The sequence below is a fragment of the Salvia splendens genome, chromosome 1 (genome assembly GCF_004379255.2).
Source record: "Salvia splendens isolate huo1 chromosome 1, SspV2, whole genome shotgun sequence".
NCBI classification, from domain to species: domain Eukaryota; kingdom Viridiplantae; phylum Streptophyta; class Magnoliopsida; order Lamiales; family Lamiaceae; genus Salvia; species Salvia splendens.
The window spans coordinates 17555000-17578570 of NC_056032.1; the positions used below are offsets into that span (position 1 = coordinate 17555000).

General features: G+C 36.5%; 1 pseudogene; it reads right to left on the minus strand.

The window, feature by feature from the left end:
- Window positions 1-23571, minus strand: part of LOC121810648 — a 45409-nt pseudogene continuing 21838 nt past the window's right edge.

Genomic DNA, 23571 nt, shown 5'->3' on the forward strand with positions numbered 1-23571 from the left:
TTAATATCAACTAGTTTATATTTTTTATTCTATCACGCATAATAATCATGACTCACTTAAAATGAGACATTCCAAAAAGAAATATGACTCTTATTTTGGGACGGATGGAGTATGATAGAGTGTGGCTATCATCAACCACAAGAAGACGTTGTTGTTGCATAATTATGAAACTAAAAATACGCAATACAGAGATATACTGGTTGAGAGTTGGCAAGGCAACTTAGCAGCACCCGAGAAGATGGGGAGGTGGGCAGGGCCGGCATGCATGGCAGGTGGGTGGCAAGCAAGGTTTTAGGGCTATTGGAGGCTTTTTTGATCTCGGATCCACCCCACTTCCCTCCGTAGCTGTTGAGTTCAAATAACAAAATAAACAACGTTAAATGTCAAATTATTATAAATTCTAATTTTATATATACTCAACTCGAATTGCCAAATTAAAAAAAATGAACTCAATCACAATTGATCAAATAAAACCCATTAAATAGTGAAATGAAAAAATAAAACAAAAAGTAATGGCTGGACACGAATGAACATCAAAAATATAAATTCATGTGAATTGATCTAGCGATATACAGTATTAATGCAAGAGGCTAAAGTTCTCAGGATAGAGATTTTTAATTTTAAAATGATTTACAATAGTAACGAATTCAAGACAAGAAATATTCATACATGTTTCCACAGTAGTTTGTGGAAGAGAAGGATAGAGATTTTTAATTTTAAAATGATTTACAATAGTAACGAATTCAAGGCAAGAAATATTCATACATGTTTCCACAGTAGTTTGTGGAAGGGAAGGATAGAGATTTTTAATTTTAAAATGATTTACAATAGTAACGAATTCAAGGCAAGAAATATTCATACATGTTTCCACAGTAGTTTGTGGAAGGGAAGGATGGAGATTTTTAATTTTAAAATGATTTACAATAGTAACGAATTCAAGGCAAGAAATATTCATACATGTTTCCACAGTAGTTTGTGGAAGGGAAGGATAGAGATTTTTAATTTTAAAATGATTTACAATAGTAACGAATTCAAGGCAAGAAATATTCATACATGTTTCCATAGTAGTTTGTGGAAGGGAATGATAGAGATTTTTAATTTTAAAATGATTTGCAATAGTAACGAATTCAAGGAAAGAAATATTCATACATGTTTCCACATTAGTTTGTGGAAGGGAAGGATAGAGATTTTTAATTTTAAAATGATTTACAATAGTAACGATAGGCAAAAAATATTCATACATGTTTCCATAGTAGTTTGTGCAAGCTCCCTTCTGGCAACGGCTTGTGGAGATGATAGAAGAAGCATGGCTAGGAGAATCAAAGCAAAACCACTCAATATTTTGGAACCCATTTTTTTTTTCTTTCTAAGTTATGTGCTTTTCTTTTATGTAATATATATGCCTGTTAGTTTTGCTTCTCTATTTATAAAGAAAAATCACACTAGATTTCTTTAAGTTGGTATAAGTGTGGAAAATATTGTACAAATCCGTATGACTTTTCCAATTCTGTCACGCCTAGCACAATTTAGTTGGTAAAATGTTTTTTCTAATCTATTTGAGATCTCTCAAATGCATAAATATGTGCATTTGTGTGTGAATTGTTTTTAAAAAAATAATGAGTTTGTATTTAATAAAGATTACGAAGTCCGAATCAATTTCACAATGTACAAACATGTCCGTATCAACCTATTAAGCCTAGTAAAATTGAAACAAATAACTCAATTACGATACGTCAGTGATATCATAAAATACAAAAATGGACAGATATTAAACCATTTATTAACATTGTCATGTCGAATTATAAGAAAATAAATGTGTGGCATTTGAGTAAGTTTGAAATTTCTCTTATCTCTTTCGTCTTCTCTGCAAATTAATTGTGGTTAGCAAACATTGGATAGTGATATAAGATAGTTAAGTCATTCTCAAAAGTGATTTATTATTTGTTTTTTCGGTTATTAGATCAAGAGTGATTTGGCATTATAATAAGCGCCAAATTTTTAGAGACGGATGGAGTATTCAATTATTCAAACATAATGCCACTAACTCACATTCCACTAATTCATTCTCATCCACATTTTATTATAAAACTAATATATAAAGTAGGACCCGCATTCTACTAACTTTTTCAACCTATATTTTATTACATTTCTTAAAACATGTGTCGGATCAAACGGTGACAAATTATTAGGAACATAGGGAGTATGAGTTTAGGGGTGTCGAACCTATACATGGGTTTGAAGTTTTTATTAAGCCCAACCTCGGATTTGGATTGAGCACTAGGACTTATATTTCTTTCATATATTGCTATTAATTTTTTTTGTTTGTTTCTCTTTTTTGATTGGTAATCACACAAAAAGTTGCATAATATTGGAGTCGAACTCGAGACCTTTTTTCCTTAGATTTAACTAAATGGATTAATACCTATTTTTGGCAAAATGCATGGCAAAAATATAAATGAAGCCCGACTCACTACTTAACTTGCAAACCCATGCATTATTCTGTGCTCAATATTATCTTAAGCCCACTTTCTGTTTTTCTCTTTTGGATTGCGATTGATACTACTTACTAGTGGATAGAATATTTGAATGGGGAATGTAGAGAACAAAGAAAATTTTAAAATTAATTCCAGAATGACATATGAAGAAAGCCTCCATCGCCACTTAATCAAATTTATTCAAATGTATATATACACAGAACAGATGTGATGATCTTATTCAACGCCGCCGGCTTTTTGAGAAGGTAACTTTACCTTTTCTTGATACAAAAGGTAAAAAAATTATTTATTTTTGTTTGGTCTTTTTAATTTACCTCCTTCTTTGGAGTCCATTACTTTTTAAAAATGTATAATTACCTTTTGAGAAGTTAAATGAAAAATATACTTATGTGTGAGATGATTTTGGTTTAAATTGTTCAAGCTATGAATAAAATTATCTAAAAACAGGATTCTTTTGTTTGATTTCTCTTTGGTTTTAAGAGAGAAAGGATGAAGAAAAGTTAACTATTTGGCATAATATGATTTTGGTTTAAAAGAACAATTTTTTATTCAGCTTTAATAAGAAAGTTGTATGCAACATGAATAAAGTGGGAAAAAAAATCCACTTTCAAGCAAGGAAGAAGAAATTAGGACTTCTCATGTTCAACAAAGATGCCAAAAGAGTAAATAAAACCAAGAACGCAAGGTGATACCTGTACAAATTCGAGCTGACCTAGCTCCAGATAGACGGGTTTCTAAATTGAGTAGCCATATAGATATTTTACAAGGTTTTCCCTCCCAATTTCTTTCTCTCTCTTGAGCTCTAGATGCCGGACCTAAGTAATGAGCTAGAAATATTAGAGATACCATTGCAAAAGACAAGTGTAAGATATCACAAAGAAGACATGCTAATATATATAGACCAGAGTCCGACCTGAACGGAACCTTTTTGGAATACACCAGTGTCAGTGATGACAACAAGACATATATTATTATGGTCGCTTGCATATTCGTACTGATCACGCAACGGGACAAACTCTGCCTGTAAAACTTGCTTTCAGTAACTATTATTGTGCTGCAGAAATACCAAACAATCTTGCATAAGATCAGATTACCGACCCTGATATTCTCCTCCCACAACTCGGCCACCATTTCCATGCGCTCGAACAATAAACCGCCCCCACCTCTCAAACAGACAAGAACATTAATGCCTATTTCATTTCTGATCATGTCATTGAGATAATCCCACATTCAGTAGATGCATTAAATAGGAACAGTCAGCAACAACAGTGGATCCATAAAAGAAAAGATCATCACCTATGAGATTTATTATCAACGGAAGAGTGTAGCAAAATAGTTTCTAGTGCAATACTTGTTCCAACTGCGCTGGGTGGACTTGATTTCTGGCAAAAGAAACAATCATGAGCAGATTCCTGATTTCTGCTAGGAACAAGTACAGTGTCCAATGGGAACAAAGAAAATGGGGAGAGATACTACATATTGCAACAATAAAAAAAAAAAGACAGTTTTGTAACTCATCCTAAAACACTTTAGTGTGAAAACATAACCAACCATACATGAGCCAGAACATATATTTAGGAGAGAGTCAAAACTGTTACTTTGGTAGGGCGAGCAGCCCTTCAACCAAGAAGTAAGTGGAACCTTTCCCCTATTTATTTTATGCATTTAATATCTATTTGGCCCACTTTAAAAATAATGTCTTTCTGCCGAGTAAACAAGTGTCACCTTTGACTGCCTAGCCTAAAATGGACACAGGAGTACTCAGTATAATATGAGTGGTCAAGTTTATACTTTTTCAGTAAATTGCCAAAGCAAACGAAAGGGCAAAAATTGTTAGTGGCTTAATGCCTGAGTGAAAAAGAATTATACTATACGAGTTCCTTCTTCAAGGTTCGTCTTCGAAATAAAGAAATAAAAAACCCAGATTTTTGGAAGAGGAAACCTTGAGATCTTAGCCTTAAGGCCATGTTTGGTTAACGGGAATGTAAAGTTAGCAAGGAAAATGATTCCTGGAAAAATGATTTTTAGGAATATGAATCCTAATAACTTTACTTTCCAGTGTTTGGAAAATATCAAGATTTATATTTTATATTTGATTTAAACACCAAACTAAAAATATAGCACTTATTATTTTTTATTTATAAAAAAATAATAATATAAATTTTTTAATAAATTATTAATTACAAATGATAATAATTATATTATTATATTTATTATTACGATGGATAGTTTAAATATGGATTATGGATCATCCATCATAATATATAATAATATAATTTTCATTATAGTTACATGGAGTATTATAATCATAAATTATTAGAATAATAAATATGATTATTATTTTTATAATTATAATATTTACGGATATTATAATTAAATAAATTTTATGATTTAAATTTCACTACAATTTTATTGATTAATTATTAATTAATATTATTATTATTATCTCATTTATATTATATAAATATATTTTAATTATTTAATAAATTATTAATTATTATTATTATAATAACAATTATACAGAAATATTATAATAATATAGTTATAATTATGATAAATTTAATTATAGTTATTTATTGTACTGAAATTAAGTATGATTTATAATTTTAAATTATTTTTAAAACATTGTATTTAATAATAATAATAATAATAATAATAATAATAATAATATATTGCATTAAATATGTAAGAATCCTAAAACTAGGAAAAAGAATACCTAAGATAAGCTAGGATTCTGATTCCTGAAAAGTTGTACTAACTTTCCTTGTTCTCGGGATTCTGATTACTTTTCCCAGTTTGATTAAAAACCGAAACAAACAGAAGAATTTAAAATGTAAGGAATCAGATTACTTTCCCAGACAGAATATTGGCAATCAAACATGGCCTAAATTTTTGTGGTAAAAGTAAATCAAAGTAAAGAGACTAAGTAAAGAAACTGATATTGACAGGAAACGTTGGTTTTTTTATTGATCAGCACATTGCAAACTAAATACATAACCACACCTTTTATAATGATAAGAATAACTACTTTTCCTAACTGCTAGAAACTGCCATCCATAACTGACAACCATAACTGTCATTATCCTAATCTAATAATAACCAACTCCTAACTTATCCAATATTTACAGAATTTATTGAATCAACTTTCAACACTCCCCCTTGATTCAAACTCACATACTCCTAGTTGAGATGTAAAAAACTGATGTTTAGCAAGCGGAAGCGATTTGGTGAAAATATCAGTGGTCTGCTCATTAGTACCACAAAACTTTAGTACAATCTTTCCATCTGCAACCAGCTTGCGTATGAAGTGATGTTGCACATCTACGTGCTTCGTTCTTCTATGAAAGGCCGGATTTTTTGTATTTCAGTCGTTCAACATTCTCATGCCTTTCCTTTGTCCTTAACTTATCCTCGTCAAAAATTGCAGACACAACTTTTTCGTATTTACTTGTGTCTTCTGAAGAATGAATTGTCCTCAACATATATGCAAGTCCAGGTAGAATAAAGACTTAACTGAATAGTGAACAAGTAACATTATCATTTATTTCCACAACCTGATTGTGAATAGTATATGCTCAGGTATGTATTTAGCTTGAAGAATTTAGAAAAGGGATATTCAAAGAAACAACTTCACTAGTAATAAAATTAAGGTTGTTTTTATGAAATTCAGGAACTAGAGCAGACACCTTGATAGCACCATGTTAAGCAGTGAAGTATAGAGACATGTAGAGACAAGAAGAATAGTATTTCTCATTCAGTTATTATACAAGAGACCTCTCACACACACACACATATATATATATATAGGAAAAACTAGGGTTACAGATATATAAGAAAACCTAAATACATTAGTGCTCTACAACAGCCCCCATTGGTACATACTATGAAAATACCAAGTAATTCTGACTTTCGATAACTAAACTTCACACTTATTAAAACCTATGCCTGCTGAAATCTAGCTAGAAATATAAATAACATTTCTATTACAAATACGATGGTGAAATATTTAACAGTTAAGTTTCTCGTTTCTAATGAGATCGATTGCTTTTTTTATTAATTTCTTGTATAGGAACCAAAAGGATTCTGTAAACATTTCAGGTATATAAGACTATATATAGCTAGCCAAGTAGTAAAGGGCATGCAAATCATGTTAGAAGATATTAAGGCAATGGTCATCTTTAATACACACAAAAAACCTTGGCCAATCTATAATTCTATATGTACTATAATTCTCACATCAAAAATTGTATTAGCATCAGTTTTGAATCTTTTATCAAAATTCAGTAAGCGGATATCAATCACTTACTATCTAACATTTCATGCTCCATGTGAGGTGGAAAGGCATGCTTAAGAAGTTCCGTGGCTGAAGGGCGATCTGATGGACTTGGAGACATCAAGTGTCGAAGCAAGGTTGCCTGTTCTGGGAATTCTGTGACCCAGCTAGAAGGAAGCTGTCCTTTTAGTTTCAGATGAGATAGCAAAACATGTCTCTCCATTGCTGTCTCGAAAGGATGCCATAGTTCAAAGAACATAACTCCTAAACTGTACATATCAGCCTATGATAGAGTGAAACAAGATGAGCACGGGTAGACAGTTTCTCAACAAAACACTAAAGAATATATACATATGAAATTAAAATTGACCTTCTCATCAATCTTCGGCCAGCCTTGCTCTATTTCAGGGGCAGTGTAGAAATATGTGCCAACTTGACCTGTACCATTAATTGATACTCCCAACGGTTTCAGTCGCATCCACGTCTTGGTCCAGTTGCTCGAACTTCAGAAATTTGGCTAAAATATAATACAAAAACTCATGTAAAGAGACCCTGGAGGAAATCTAGACAGGCCTGGAATTCTCAAACTTAACATGGCGTTACTGTTGAGTTTATTAAACTCAATTACTTCACAATTAAGGAAGAATTATCTAGAATTGCCTAGCATCATCAGTAACCGACTTAAGCTATATATTATATTATTAGAATAGGCTAGAGTTTAGTTAACTAGAATTCTCTAGCATTGTAATGTCGGCAAACTAACCGACCTATACTACTTATAAATAGGCACTAGGCCTTTGTAGCTAAATATGTACACAATCAAGAAAGAAAAGAAGAGAATTGAGTGAGTTAGAGAAAAAGAGCCGTAGCTCGCATCTCATAGTTAGAAAGAGAGAAAAGATTTGTGTAGTGCTGAAGCACTTTTGTTTTTGCATTTTGTAATCCTTTTGTGAGAAGCCTATCAATACTATTCTCCATATTTCGTCCTTGTTGAGTGCTCCTATATTTTGTGTGTCAAATATCCAACAAATTTGGTATCAGAGCCACTCGATCCTACCTATGGCGGCAACGTTAAACATGGTTCAACCCCAGATTCCCAAATTAGAGAAACACAATTATGGGAATTGGAGTATTCAGATGCGAGTCTTGTTGCAATCACAAGAGTTGTGGGATATTGTTCAAGACGGCTACACCGAACCTGCCTCCCAAGAAGCCGAAGATGCCCTGACGAACAACCAGAAGAACGCCCTCAGAGATGCAAGAAAACGAGACAAGAAGGCGTTGTTCAATATCTATCAAGGTATTGATGAAACTACGTTCGAGAAAGTAAGTGCAGCCACCACGTCAAAACAAGCCTGGGAGATTTTGAAGAATTCTTTCACCGGCGTTGATAAGGCGATACGAGTTCGACTGCAGATCCTACGTGGCGAGTTCGAAAGTTTGACCATGTCTGAAACGGAGAGCATTTCAGACTATTTCACAAGAACATTAGTTATTGTGAATCAAATGAAAAGGCAAGTAGAGATAGTTGAAGATGTTCGTGTCATTGAGAAAATTCTTCGTTCCTTGACGTCAAAATTTGAGCACGTCGTTGCGGCTATCGAAGAATCAAAAGATCTCAGCATTATGTCTATCGACCAGCTGCAGAGCAGCTTGGAAGTCTATGAGCAACGCATGAAGAAAAAGACCACTCCGTCACTTGAGCAGATGCTACAAGCGAAGATGTCAATACAAGAAGGCAAGAAGTTTAAGCCTGGGACATCACTCGGTGGATACAACCGAGGTCGAGGTCGAGGCCTAGGCTATCATGGCCAAGGAAGACGCGGCCGGAATTACCAGAATGAAGGAGGACGCAGCCAGAATTACCAAAATCAAGGAAGACGAGGCCAGAAGTATCAAAATGAGGGAGGATGCCAAAATTTCACCTATCGAGGCAGAGGTCGAAATTCTTATGAACAACGAGGACGAGGAAGAGGACAATACAGAGGCGGTTATTCTCAAACCTATAATCAACCAGGGTTTGATAAAGCAAATGTTGAGTGCTATACTTGTCACAAATTCGGGCACTACAGCTATGAATGCCCAACAACCGGAAATACCAGGTCCAACCAACAAGTCCATTATGCCGATGGTGGAGACAATAATGAGCAGGTAATTTCAACCTCTCTTTTTACTCATAAAGGACTTGAAGGTGATCAGTGCAGCACGTGGTACTTGGATACTGGAGCTAGTAACCACATGTGCGGGAACAAAGAACTCTTCGTGGAGCTAAAGGAGATATCTTATGGGGAAGTTACTTTTGAAGATTCCTCCAAAGTAGCGGTGCAAGGAAAAGGTAATATCTTGATTAAGTTGAAGAATGGAAATCATGGTTTTATATATGACGTCTATTATGTGCCTGCCATGAAGAGCAATATTTTGAGTCTTGGTCAATTGCTGGAGAAAGGATTTGATGTTAATATCAAGAATTCTTATCTGTCTATCAATGATGCTCAAGGTAGTTTGGTTGCCTGTGTGAAGATGTCCAAAAATAGATTATTTGCATTGAACATGAAACATGATATGTTGAAGTGCATGAATACTATTGTTAAAGATGAATCGTGGTTATGGCATTTGCGTCTTGGACATCTGAATTTTGGTGGTTTGAAGCTTTTGTCTTCAAAGAATATGGTGAAAGGCTTGCCTCATATTGATCATCCTGAAGAAGTTTGTGAATGATGCATACTAGGAAAACATCACAGGCCAAGTTTCTCAAAAGAAATGAGATGGAGAGCATCACGCCCGTTGGAGATCGTTCATACAGATGTTTGTGGTCCTCTGAAGCCTATCTCTACTGGAGGTAATCAATACTTTCTAACTTTCATTGATGATTACTCCAGAAAGACTTGGGTGTATTTCTTGAAAAGGAAATCTGAGGTGTTTGATATTTTCAAAGAATTCAAAATTCTTGTTGAAAGGCAGAGTGGGAACTATATTAAAGTTCTCAGATCCGACCAAGGAGGCGAGTTCACATCCGATCTGTTCGAAAAGTTTTGCAAGGATCATGGAATCGTTCACCAACTTACACCTGCATATACTCCTCAACTGAATGGTGTTGCTGAAAGGAAGAACCGAACAATTCTTGATATGGCGAGGAGTATGATCAAAGGGAAGGACTTACCTCGAGAATTCTGGGCTGAAGCTGTCGCAACAGCAGTATATCTCCTAAACCGGTGTCCCACCAAAAGTGTTCGCAACATGACGCCCGAAGAAGCATGGAGCTCGTTCAAGCCCAGTGTTGCGCACCTGAGAGTTTTTGGCTGCATTGCCTATGCCAAAATTCCTGAAGCTCGAAGAATCAAGCTTGATGATAAAGGCGAAAAGTGTATCTTCGTGGGATATGGAGATCGAGTAATGGGTTATAAATTGTATAACCCACTCACGAAGAAGGTGATCATAAGCCGCGATGTGGTGTTTGAAGAAGATCAAACATGGAGCTGGGAGGATAAGAAAGCTGCAAGCACGTCAGAAATTGTACCTGATCAGCAAGAAGATGCACGTGAAGTTGAAGAACCTGATTCACCAACATCACCTCAAGGTCCAGTCGGAAGGCCAAGAAGGATGCGCAATCTGAACGATATATATGAAGCTACCGAAGAAGTTGATGAAGTTGTGGAGGAAAATGTGAATCTTATTTGTTTTTATATGGATGCTGATCCTATTGCTTATACAGATGCTGCACAAGAAATGAAATGGAAGATTGCAATGGATGAAGAAATCAATGCGATTGAGAAAAATGATACTTGGTCGTTGACAACACTGCCAGAAGGCCGAAAAGCAATTGGTGTGAAATGGGTGTTCAAAACAAAGAAAAATGCCAATGGTGAAGTGCAAAGGTACAAAGCGAGGTTAGTGGCGAAAGGATACAAGCAGAAGGCCGGAATTGATTATAGTGAAGTCTTCGCTCCTATTGCTCGTCTTGAGATGATCAGATTATTTATCTCGCTGGCAGCCCAACACAATTGGAAGATTTATCAGCTCGACGTGAAGTCGGCTTTTCTAAATGGTTTCCTTGTAGAAGAAATTTATGTGGAGCAACCTGAAGGTTATGTGAAACGAGGAGCTGAGAATAAAGTTTACAGATTGAAGAAAGCTTTGTACGGGCTCAAGCAAGCACCTCGTGCATGGAATTCCAGAATTAATGAGTATTTTCTGAAGAATGGTTTCGTGAAGTGTCCCTATGAACATGCTCTATACTTGAAGAAAGATGCTAAAGGTAACATGTTATTCGTTTGCCTATATGTCGATGATCTTATTTTTACTGGAAATTGTGAAACAATGTTTCATACCTTCAAGAAGAGCATGATCAAGGAGTTCGAGATGACAGACATCGGCTTGATGGCACATTTTTTGGGAATTGAGGTAGTGCAAAATGAAGAAGGGATATTTATCTCTCAAAGCTCATTTGCAAAACAAATCTTGGAGAAATTCAAAATGGAGTCCTGCAATCCTGTTAACACTCCCGTGGAGATCAGTCAAGAATTAAGGAAACATGATGGTGAAGCAGAGGTGGATCCAACTTACTTCAAAAGTCTCGTTGGAAGTCTACGATATCTAACGTGCACTAGGCCAGATATTCTCTATGGAGTTGGATTAATCAGCAGATACATGGAAACGCCGTCACAGTCTCATTTGAATGCGGCCAAGAGGATTTTGCGCTATATTAAAGGTACGCTGAATGAAGGTATACTTTATCCCTCTAATCAAGAAGTTAAGCTCGTTGGTTATTCGGATAGCGATTGGGGAAGAGACTTGGATGAAAGAAAGAGCACTACCGGCTACTGTTTTTACATTGGAGATGGTGTCTTTACTTGGTCGTCAAAGAAGCAAGCTATAGTAACACTCTCAACATGTGAAGCCGAGTATGTTGCAGCAAGTTCAACGGTGTGCCATTGCATTTGGTTGAGAAATTTATTAACTTTTCTGGGATTCGCGCAACAAGGCCCGACGGAGATTCATGTTGATAATAAGTATGCAATAGCACTTGCAAAGAATCCAGTGTTTCACGAAAGAAGTAAGCATATTGATACTCGTTATCACTTTATTCGAGAACACGTGAACCAAAATGATGTGGAGTTGGTTTATTGCAAGTCACAAGACCAAGCTGCAGATATATTTACGAAGCCACTATAGCAGGATGTCTTTATAAAATTGAAATTTATCCAAAGTGGAAACTGAAATTTTTGATGGAGCTCTGAAAAATACTTGGTGGAAGAAGAGATTGGCTATATCATATGCTTCCAAGATTGACAGAAAATCCAACGCCACCATTTATGGCGTGACATGATGCAGCTCATGGACGACGTCGAGCCAACGACGATAACCAAAGGCACTGTAGGGGAAGTAACCCCTAGTAGGTATCTTTTAATTCTTTTGTTTCAGTTTGTTTTTGGTGTGTTTTATGTTGCTTGCATACCATGTTAGTCTCCCTTCTCCACCAACTTTTCAAACTTATTCTTTGCATAGCTTTGAATAAGTTTGGGGGGATGATATGGTGGATAGGGACACTAACGAGGTACTTATCTTTTTGCTTTAGATTGATTAGTTGTGTTTTGTTGTTTTTATTTTGTTTTAGGATAGAATTGCTTTGTTTAAGAAATTCATGAAGTTTTGTGTTGTTTGGTTGTGATTGATTGCAAATTTTGGGCTTGAATTAAAAAAAAAAAAATTGGTATAATTGGGGTGAAGACTAGTCTTCTATGATAAAAGAACCATCCATTTTGAGCTATCACTTGACCATTGACTTGAGAGTTTGAGTAATTGGGTGCATAAGTAACGAATTGCTTGTTTGCCTTGATTCATGCTATTTACCCAAGTGAGATTTTTGAGCCTTCAATTCTTTCATGTGTGTTTTATCATCAATTGTGCATGTGTTTCTAGAACTTGCTCCTGGTCTTCTTGAGTCTACAAAGTGACCTTAAATATAGGGGAAGATGTTAGGCCATCGTTGTTAGCCTCATTTTTACCTAAACACTAACCTTAGTATATAACACCCTTGTTAGCCAAGTTTGAGCCTTAAGCCTTTTCTTTTGTCAAGCTAATCAAGTGGATTGGGAATCCTAGACTCTAAATTTGTTGAGATTTGAAAAAGAAGAGTTGGGAAAGTATAATTGAAAAAGGTTGGTTGAGTTTGTACTTAGAAAAAAAAGTGAATGAAAAAGAAAAAAAAAAGAAGAAAAAAAAAGGAAAAAGAAGAAAGAAAAAAAAATTTGTATATAGAGAATAATTTGAGGTCTTTGGAAGTTGGGAAGAAATTAGACAAAGTCTAGTTATTATCTAGAAGTGTTTTGAGAATGGTTGAAGTTAAAAGTTGATTGTTGTGATTTCTTGGGATTTTACGTTTTGGGAATTTCAGTCACTTTAGCCAAATATTTCCTCACCTTACCAAAGAGCCTACATTATAACCTAAATAAAAGACCTTTCGGACTCTTGATTTATTGTCACACGAGGTAGAGGAGAGGTCAGACATTGAGCAAGCTTATGGTAAACCATGCATTTTTGCTTGATTTGAGTGACTACTTGATACGTTATACACTTTTTAGTGAGGTGAATATACACACATATATACATCCCGAGTGAAGTACGAATCCAAGGTGATATACGAGTTAGTAGCAAAAGTGCATTCGACAGCTTAACTTGATGGAATTTGTATTGTGATAAGCTCCTTTATTCCATATTCTTTGAGACGATGATGATGTCTAAAACCCCTTTAAATCCAAGTCTTCTTTTAATTCTTTTTCTTCATTGCTCGAGGACTAGCAATTATGTAAGTTTGGGGGAGTTGACATACTTCGATTTTACATGATTTTAGAGGGTGGTTTTGTATGAATGTGATCATATTTCGTCTATTATTAGGCGTGTTTATATCTACTTCTCTATTATGTTGGTATGTTGACCTTTTTGTTAAGAATGTGTAGAAAAAGGTGTAAAATAGGTGGATATGCAGCAGCCTTGGTTTGAGACAATTCTTCTAGAGATTTTGAAGTCCAATCAACACCCACTGCATATCATTCTCTTCGTCTTCAAAAGAGCTTCGCGTGGGTATCTCAAACGCCCTAATCGGAGTTCGGATGAGAGAGATATGGCCGATCTACGAAAGCCGCGCGCAGGTAACCCGGCCGGGTTAATTTACAGTGCAAAAATACAACCCGGCCGGGTTGAGCCAGAATCCAGCAACTGTCCTAAAATGGTGACCCAGCCGGGTTGAATTTCCAGTTCAAAAATACAACCCGGCCGGGTCGGATTGTCTGACGCGTCTGAAAGCTGAAAACGCGATTTTTGAAGGGAAATAAGAGGAGAAGAAGCCTAGGGGTTCATATTACATTCTACCTACCGCCTACCACACGCACTCACACCCTTAAGAACACCTTTGAGAGAAAGATTGGAAGATTGGAGACTCTATATCGGAAGATTGAAGCTTCATTCCATAGATTGATCTCACAGGAGTACTTAGTATCTATATTTCATGTATTTGTTGAATTTCTTTGTGTTGAACATGATTTTCTTCATAAATATGAGTAGCTAAACATCTCTTGTAGAATTCTTGGTGATGATGCACTAACTTCATAGTTTTTATCCGATTGATTTTGTTCTTGCCTTGCTCTTGTAGTTATTTGATTATTCTTGGGTTATTCCTTTCAATTGCTTGATCACCACTTGATTGTGTAGGATTAATTAGATTAATCGGGAGATGAAATAGTTAATCCGGAAAGAAGAATAATTCACACCTTAATACAATAGAACTCGGGAGAGTTGAGGTTTTGAGTGAGGTCATTAACCTAATCAAACTTTTGGGAGTTAGAGGTTTTAGGATTAGAAGGGGACTTCAATTCTTGCATCTAATCTACTGGTTTCTCACCTCGGGAGGGGGTTTAATCTAGAATCGTGGTTGACTTAGTAACTCTAGAGACACCAAAAGGAAAGGCGAATCAATTGGATAAGAGCTTGGAATTGTGCATCGGATCCTTGAGTTCTACAATTTGTCCATATTTTCTTTTATATCAGTTTCACACCGTGTTTTCTTGTTCTTAATTGTTACTTGCTTATTTTATGCTTTTATTAGTTGTTAGAATAACCAATTTGCACTTGATTGTCTAGATAGTAGTTGATCTTTGTTCGTGGTAGTTAAGTTGATACAAATTTGTCTCTGTGGGATACGATACTCTTGCTTACTGATTGCTACACTAGCCCCGTACACTTGCGGGTAATACTTGTGTTAAAATAAGTTGAGTCAAGTTTTTGGCGCCGTTGCCGGGGACAATTGTGTGTCATTATAGCTTAATATCGTGATAATAATTGAGATTACTAGTCTAGATTTTACTTGCTTTATTTTTACTTTTTATTTTGAGTGCTCTAATAGATGTGTTTCCTTGTTCAGGTTGTATGCACACGCGTTCTAAAGGTCCACCTTTAGAGCCTATCGATCCCGAGATCGAAGCAACCAACAGAAGGAGGAACGCACAGAGAAGGTTAAACCAAAGGAATCGGGTTTCTTCACCCGCTCATAGGCGACTACCTTCTCCTATCCAGAGAACTCCATCACCCAGTCCATCTCCACCTCCATCACCTATCCAGTACGAGCCTCATTCTCCAATTCTAATGGATAACGGGGAGGAGAACAACAATGAGGATCCTGTCATCCGCCAACTCCGTCTACAGCTGGTTGCCATGCAGAGGCAATTGGATGAACAGAATGTGAGGCCAGTGCCCGTGCAAAATCAATTTGCCTACAGACGGGTTGCTAATCCACCAGTCAACAATGCGGGGATAGCGGCCAACAGCTTCGAATTGAGACCGGGGTTGATAGACAGAGCAGAAGCAAACGCATTTGGTGGGACAGGTTCAGAAGATGCCAACAAGCACCTCACCAAGTTCATACAGATCAGCAACACAGTGAAGGCGAATGGGGTCACAGATGAGCAAGTCCGCCTCCGATTATTCCCATTCTCTTTGAAAGATGAGGCAAGGGACTGGTATGACAGCATGGGTCCTAACTCTGTGCCTACATGGGATGCAATGGTGGAGCTGTTCTTGGAGAAATATTATCCACCTAGCGAGGCACTCAAACGCCAAGCTGAGGTCATTCAATACAAGATGCACCCTCAGGAGAATATCATGGAGGCTTGGAAAAGGTTCAAGCAGCTGATGAGAAGATGCCCCAATCACGGGCTAACTCCGGGACAACAGATCTTAACCTTCTACAGGGGAGGCACGCTGGAAGCAATGCGTGAACTGAACATGAGCGCCGGAGGATCTCTCTTGAAATTGGGGGAAGCTGAAGCACTTGAAGTGATCGAGAGGGTAGCTTCAAATGATGATGGATGGAGAAACGACAGAGGAAAATCATATAGGGTGGCATCCACCTCCGATAATGATAGGATTGATGCAATATCCAAGCAGCTGGAATTTCTAACTGACAAGCTTGGGTATATGGGAACAAGTCAGTTTGGGACTGAGATGCAACAAGGAGTCGAAGATGTAAACTACGTTCATCAAGGTGGCAACAACAGAAATTTCAACAATTACCACCCCAACCAAGGAGGAGGCAATTACAATCACTATGGGAACAAGGTGCATCCCAACTTGTCATACGGGAACCCAAATAATGCCCTGCAACCACCACCCGGATTCCAGGTATCAAATGGCCAAATCATAGAACCGAGGAAGGATGAGCTGAAAGATGTGTTAATGGCCTTTATGAAGCAAACGGGAGAGTGCATGAAGGACTCCAACAAACGGCTAGTGCAGGTTGAAGCTAATGTGAATGACCTTAATATTCACATGAAGAGCATCGATAACCAGATGAGCCAGATTTCACAGGCAGTGGGTATTCAGCATCAACCGGGCCAATTTCCGTCACAAACAATTGTCAATCCTAAAGACTGTAAGGATTGCAAAGCCATTAATCTTAGGAGTGGAAAGAGCTATGATGGCCCAACCTTGCCTGCAGAGAAGGAGAAAATCTCTCAAGAAGAGGTGGTGGAAGAAGAAGAACCAGTGGAAGAGGTGCCGCCTCCCAAGGCAAGCATCGTGATACCTGCACCCCCTGCTGAGGTTAAGATCCCATTTCCACAGCGCGTGCAGAAGAAGAAGCTAGATGATCACTTCTCTAGGTTTCTTGACATATTTAGAAAAGTGCACATCAACATCCCGTTGGTAGAGGCGTTACAGCAAATGCCTACATATGCAAAGTTTCTAAAAGATGTGCTCTCCAAGAAGAAGAAGTGGACTGACTATGAGACGGTGAACATATCTGAAAATTGTAGTGCCATAATTCAGAAAAAGCTACCGGCCAAGCTTAAAGATCCTGGGAGTTTCAACATCTCATGCGTTATTGGAAATGACAGACAGACAAAGGCACTTTGTGATCTGGGGGCGAGCATAAATTTGATGCCATTATCATTTTTCAGAAAGATGAAGATCGGCACTCTCAAGCCGACAACAATAACACTACAGATGGCAGATAGAACCGTCACCTATCCTAAAGGAATTGTTGAGGACGTTCTTGTGAGGGTACATGACTTCATTTTTCCCGTCGATTTTGTAGTATTGGATATGGAAGAAGACGTGAATATACCGCTTATCCTGGGGCGCCCATTCCTTGCAACGGGAAAAGCATTGATAGATGTGGCAAAGGGAGAGCTCACTCTTCTTATGGGTAACAAACGTCACATCCTATCTATCTACAATGCTATGAAGAGTCGTGAGGAAGAAGAACTTGTTATGAAGAAAGAGTGCAAAGCTGTGCACGTTGTAGAGGTCCAAAAGGCACAAGAAATTGAGTCCACATTTGGGGATTTTTCTTTACCGCAATGGATGTTTGGTTCATGTGGTGGATCAACTTCTAAAGAAGAGACTACATCAAATCCTAAAGTGAAGGTGAAGAAAACAAAAGCTGAAAATTTATCCAAAGTGGAAACTGAAATTTCTGATGGAGCTCTGAAAAATACTTGGTGGAAGAAGAGATTGGCTATATCATATGCTTCCAAGATTGACAGAAAATCCAACGCCACCATTTATGGCGTGACATGATGCAGCTCATGGACGACGTCGAGCCAACGACGATAACCAAAGGCACTGTAGGGGAAGTAACCCCTAGTAGGTATCTTTTAATTCTTTTGTTTCAGTTTGTTTTTGGTGTGTTTTATGTTGCTTGCATACCATGTTAGTCTCCCTTCTCCACCAACTTTTCAAACTTATTCTTTGCATAGCTTTGAATAAGTTTGGGGGGATGATATGGTGGATAGGGACACTAACGAGGTACTTATCTTTTTGCTTTAGATTGATTAGTTGTGTTTTGTTGTTTTTATTTTGTTTTAGGATAGAATTGCTTTGTTTAAGAAATTCATGAAGTTTTGTGTTGTTTGGTTGTGATTGATTGCAAATTTTGGGCTTGAATTAAAAAAAAAAAAATTGGTATAATTGGGGTGAAGACTAGTCTTCTATGATAAAAGAACCATCCATTTTGAGCTATCACTTGACCATTGACTTGAGAGTTTGAGTAATTGGGTGCATAAGTAACGAATTGCTTGTTTGCCTTGATTCATGCTATTTACCCAAGTGAGATTTTTGAGCCTTCAATTCTTTCATGTGTGTTTTATCATCAATTGTGCATGTGTTTCTAGAACTTGCTCCTGGTCTTCTTGAGTCTACAAAGTGACCTTAAATATAGGGGAAGATGTTAGGCCATCGTTGTTAGCCTCATTTTTACCTAAACACTAACCTTAGTATATAACACCCTTGTTAGCCAAGTTTGAGCCTTAAGCCTTTTCTTTTGTCAAGCTAATCAAGTGGATTGGGAATCCTAGACTCTAAATTTGTTGAGATTTGAAAAAGAAGAGTTGGGAAAGTATAATTGAAAAAGGTTGGTTGAGTTTGTACTTAGAAAAAAAAAGTGAATGAAAAAGAAAAAAAAAGAAGAAAAAAAAGGAAAAAGAAGAAAGAAAAAAAAATTTGTATATAGAGAATAATTTGAGGTCTTTGGAAGTTGGGAAGAAATTAGACAAAGTCTAGTTATTATCTAGAAGTGTTTTGAGAATGGTTGAAGTTAAAAGTTGATTGTTGTGATTTCTTGGGATTTTACGTTTTGGGAATTTCAGTCACTTTAGCCAAATATTTCCTCACCTTACCAAAGAGCCTACATTATAACCTAAATAAAAGACCTTTCGGACTCTTGATTTATTGTCACACGAGGTAGAGGAGAGGTCAGACATTGAGCAAGCTTATGGTAAACCATGCATTTTTGCTTGATTTGAGTGACTACTTGATACGTTATACACTTTTTAGTGAGGTGAATATACACACATATATACATCCCGAGTGAAGTACGAATCCAAGGTGATATACGAGTTAGTAGCAAAAGTGCATTCGACAGCTTAACTTGATGGAATTTGTATTGTGATAAGCTCCTTTATTCCATATTCTTTGAGACGATGATGATGTCTAAAACCCCTTTAAATCCAAGTCTTCTTTTAATTCTTTTTCTTCATTGCTCGAGGACTAGCAATTATGTAAGTTTGGGGGAGTTGACATACTTGGATTTTACATGATTTTAGAGGGTGGTTTTGTATGAATGTGATCATATTTCGTCTATTATTAGGCGTGTTTATATCTACTTCTCTATTATGTTGGTATGTTGACCTTTTTGTTAAGAATGTGTAGAAAAAGGTGTAAAATAGGTGGATATGCAGCAGCCTTGGTTTGAGACAATTCTTCTAGAGATTTTGAAGTCCAATCAACACCCACTGCATATCATTCTCTTCGTCTTCGAAAGAGCTTCGCGTGGGTATCTCAAACGCCCTAATCGGAGTTCGGATGAGAGAGATATGGCCGATCTACGAATGCCGCGCGCAGGTAACCCGGCCGGGTTAATTTACAGTGCAAAAATACAACCCGGCCGGGTTGAGCCAGAATCCAGCAACTGTCCTAAAATGGTGACCCAGCCGGGTTGAATTTCCAGTTCAAAAATACAACCCGGCCGGGTCGGATTGTCTGACGCGTCTGAAAGCTGAAAACGCGATTTTTGAAGGGAAATAAGAGGAGAAGAAGCCTAGGGGTTCATATTACATTCTACCTACCGCCTACCACACGCACTCACACCCTTAAGAACACCTTTGAGAGAAAGATTGGAAGATTGGAGACTCTATATCGGAAGATTGAAGCTTCATTCCATAGATTGATCTCACAGGAGTACTTAGTATCTATATTTCATGTATTTGTTGAATTTCTTTGTGTTGAACATGATTTTCTTCATAAATATGAGTAGCTAAACATCTCTTGTAGAATTCTTGGTGATGATGCACTAACTTCATAGTTTTTATCCGATTGATTTTGTTCTTGCCTTGCTCTTGTAGTTATTTGATTATTCTTGGGTTATTCCTTTCAATTGCTTGATCACCACTTGATTGTGTAGGATTAATTAGATTAATCGGGAGATGAAATAGTTAATCCGGAAAGAAGAATAATTCACACCTTAATACAATAGAACTCGGGAGAGTTGAGGTTTTGAGTGAGGTCATTAACCTAATCAAACTTTTGGGAGTTAGAGGTTTTAGGATTAGAAGGGGACTTCAATTCTTGCATCTAATCTACTGGTTTCTCACCTCGGGAGGGGGTTTAATCTAGAATCGTGGTTGACTTAGTAACTCTAGAGACACCAAAAGGAAAGGCGAATCAATTGGATAAGAGCTTGGAATTGTGCATCGGATCCTTGAGTTCTACAATTTCTCCATATTTTCTTTTATATCAGTTTCACACCGTGTTTTCTTATTCTTAATTGTTACTTGCTTATTTTATGCTTTTATTAGTTGTTAGAATAACCAATTTGCACTTGATTGTCTAGATAGTAGTTGATCTTTGTTCGTGGTAGTTAAGTTGATACAAATTTGTCTCTGTGGGATACGATACTCTTGCTTACTGATTGCTACACTAGCCCCGTACACTTGCGGGTAATACTTGTGTTAAAATAAGTTGAGTCATTTAGTTAACTAGAATTCTCTAGCATTGTAATGTCGGCAAACTAACCGACCTATACTACTTATAAATAGGCACTAGGCCTTTGTAGCTAAATATGTACACAATCAAGAAAGAAAAGAAGAGAATTGAGTGAGTTAGAGAGAAAGAGCCGTAGCTCGCATCTCATAGTTAGAAAGAGAGAAAAGATTTGTGTAGTGCTGAAGCACTTTTGTTTTTGCATTTTGTAATCCTTTTGTGAGAAGCCTATCAATACTATTCTCCATATTTCATCCTTGTTGAGTGCTCCTATATTTTGTGTGTCAAATATCCAACAGTTACATGGTAATAATATGTTTTAGCAGTCAGAGGACAATTATACCCCCCTCTGTCCCACAAGAGTATGCACTCTTTCCTTTTTAGTCCGTCCCACAAGAATATGCACTTTCTAATTTTGGAACTCTTTTATCTCTATTGAGGTAGGACCCATTCATGATCGGCCATGTATGCAAAATAGATTTAGGCAAATACACATAGGAGCTCCAAAACCAAAAGAAAAGAGTTTCACCAATGTTAAGTTTGATCTTATAGGCATTACAAGTTTTTGAACGATTAATTCATATTTATTTTAAATTCCAAAATGAGCAAGGACCGACTCTTACCAAGGCCAAAGTCTCCAATTTTGATGTCATTTCGAGCATCAAAAAATATGTTATTAGGAGTCAAGTCGCGATGGATAATTCCTTGTCCATGGATATGTGCCAGGCCTTCCACAATTTGGCGAAACAAATGCCAAGCAAGTTCCTTATCAAACTGATTATAGGATTCAAACTTTTGCCTCAGAGTCCTGAATCATATTTGGAAATTATAAGTTAGGCATAATTGATTAGTGAGTTAAAGAACCAAGAACTAACATGCTCAAATCTCTTGAGGCATGGGTAGTAAACTCCTTATTTCATGTTATTTTTGCACTAAAAGCATTTATGATCTTGATATCATGAACTTTTATCTTTAGACAAGTGCAATCTGGATATCTGTAACTTCAAAACATAGTCAATTTTTCACTCCATCGCCTTAGAAAATGCTTCTGTTACACTTCCACCGTAGAGAGTAGAGACGACCAACAACTTGAGAAATATTTATCTAAATTTTAAGAAATGTAAATTAATTGGTGAATCAAGGGTTCTTCGAGGAATTTAAGCAATGCTGAAGTTAAAAAAAATTGTATTTCTTGTTGATCTCAGTGGGAGCAGGAATGGATATAACAACATAGCTACCTAGGGCAGTATTCCATCTGAATATAGAGGTAGGTTGACTCAAGCTTATTTTCATGTGCAAACTGTTCTGAAGAATCAGTTTCCTTGAAGCTGACACTAGAACTCACGCCCGTTGTAGAACCCCATGCAGGGCCTCCAAGGTTTCCAATTTCACCTGCTTCATACCAAGCCTGATAGAAAGAGAAAGTAAAGGACAAGAACAAGTATGTGTTTCATGAATTATAATAACTCAACAAGCAATCCAGCTTCAACATCCTATGCAAATTAAATATAAAAATGACTTCTCATACATTAATACCTGATAGTATCGTACAACATGCTGATGCTGCAATCTAGAAAGAGTTGCTACTTCCTTGCAAAACATTTCACATAAGTGCAAAGAAATTAAAGTCAACAGTAGACATTAAAAATGACAAGATTTTAGAATTTAAATACGCCTATGAAATATGAATACAGACCTTAATATGCAGTCATTTACAGGCAGGATTTTGTCCTTTAATCGGATCTTCTTCACGGCATAATGCCTACCATCTAGTTTATTCTTGCATAACACCACGTAACCGAACCCACCATGTCCTGCCAGTGTACAAAAATAATTGCATAGTTAGTTGCAGTGGCGGGTCTAGGGGGGCAGGAGGGGGCGGTCGCCCCCTCCCGGTCGTTAGGAGAGCCTAGACTTTCCCTTGAATCGAGCCAAAAATAGCATATCCGCCCCCTCCGTGAAGTGTAGAAATCTATTTTCTTTCAATAAATGTCATATAAAATGTAGTAGTTCAATGGTTTGGTGGTTGTTTTTTAAACCTAGATGTCTAGGGTTCAATCCTCGTTCGATCCTCAACAAGAACATATGTTTTCCATTCTTTGCTTTTTTATTTTACCAGTTCATATTTCTTCTTATTATCAAAATAATACCTTTAAATACTTTATGAAATATAAACTTTTACTAATTTGCATATATTATTATGTTGTTATATTTATTCTTTAGTTAAAATCATTTTTAATCTTGTGTTAGAGTTTTTTTTGTCCTAAAGTACTTATAATTTGTGATCCATGCATCTTATTATCTATGTAACAAAATAAACATTTTAAATATTTTTGAAATCTAAATATTTACTACTCTACTTATATCACTTTTGTATATAATATTTACAATTGGTTTTGAATGTATATAATAATTACAATAATTTTATATTTTAAAATGAATAATACATATTTGCAAGCTATATTACATGTTTATATTTTATTAACGAAGCTAGTGCTACTTAAATATTAATATAATATTATTTATTTTATTATTAAAAATAATATGAAATATTTAAATATTAAATGTATTAATAATTAATATTTAAATTCCGCCCTCGCCATTTCCGGATTCTGGATCCGCCACTGGCTAGTTGCACGGGGTATGAAAGTAGTATCAAGAAATCAACTCAGTGAATCCAAAACTGAAGCTTTCACATGCAGTTATCATGTTAAAAGAAATGTTAATCATGCTTTGTATCTCCAACTTTCAGCGTATCCAATTAATGTCCCCCAC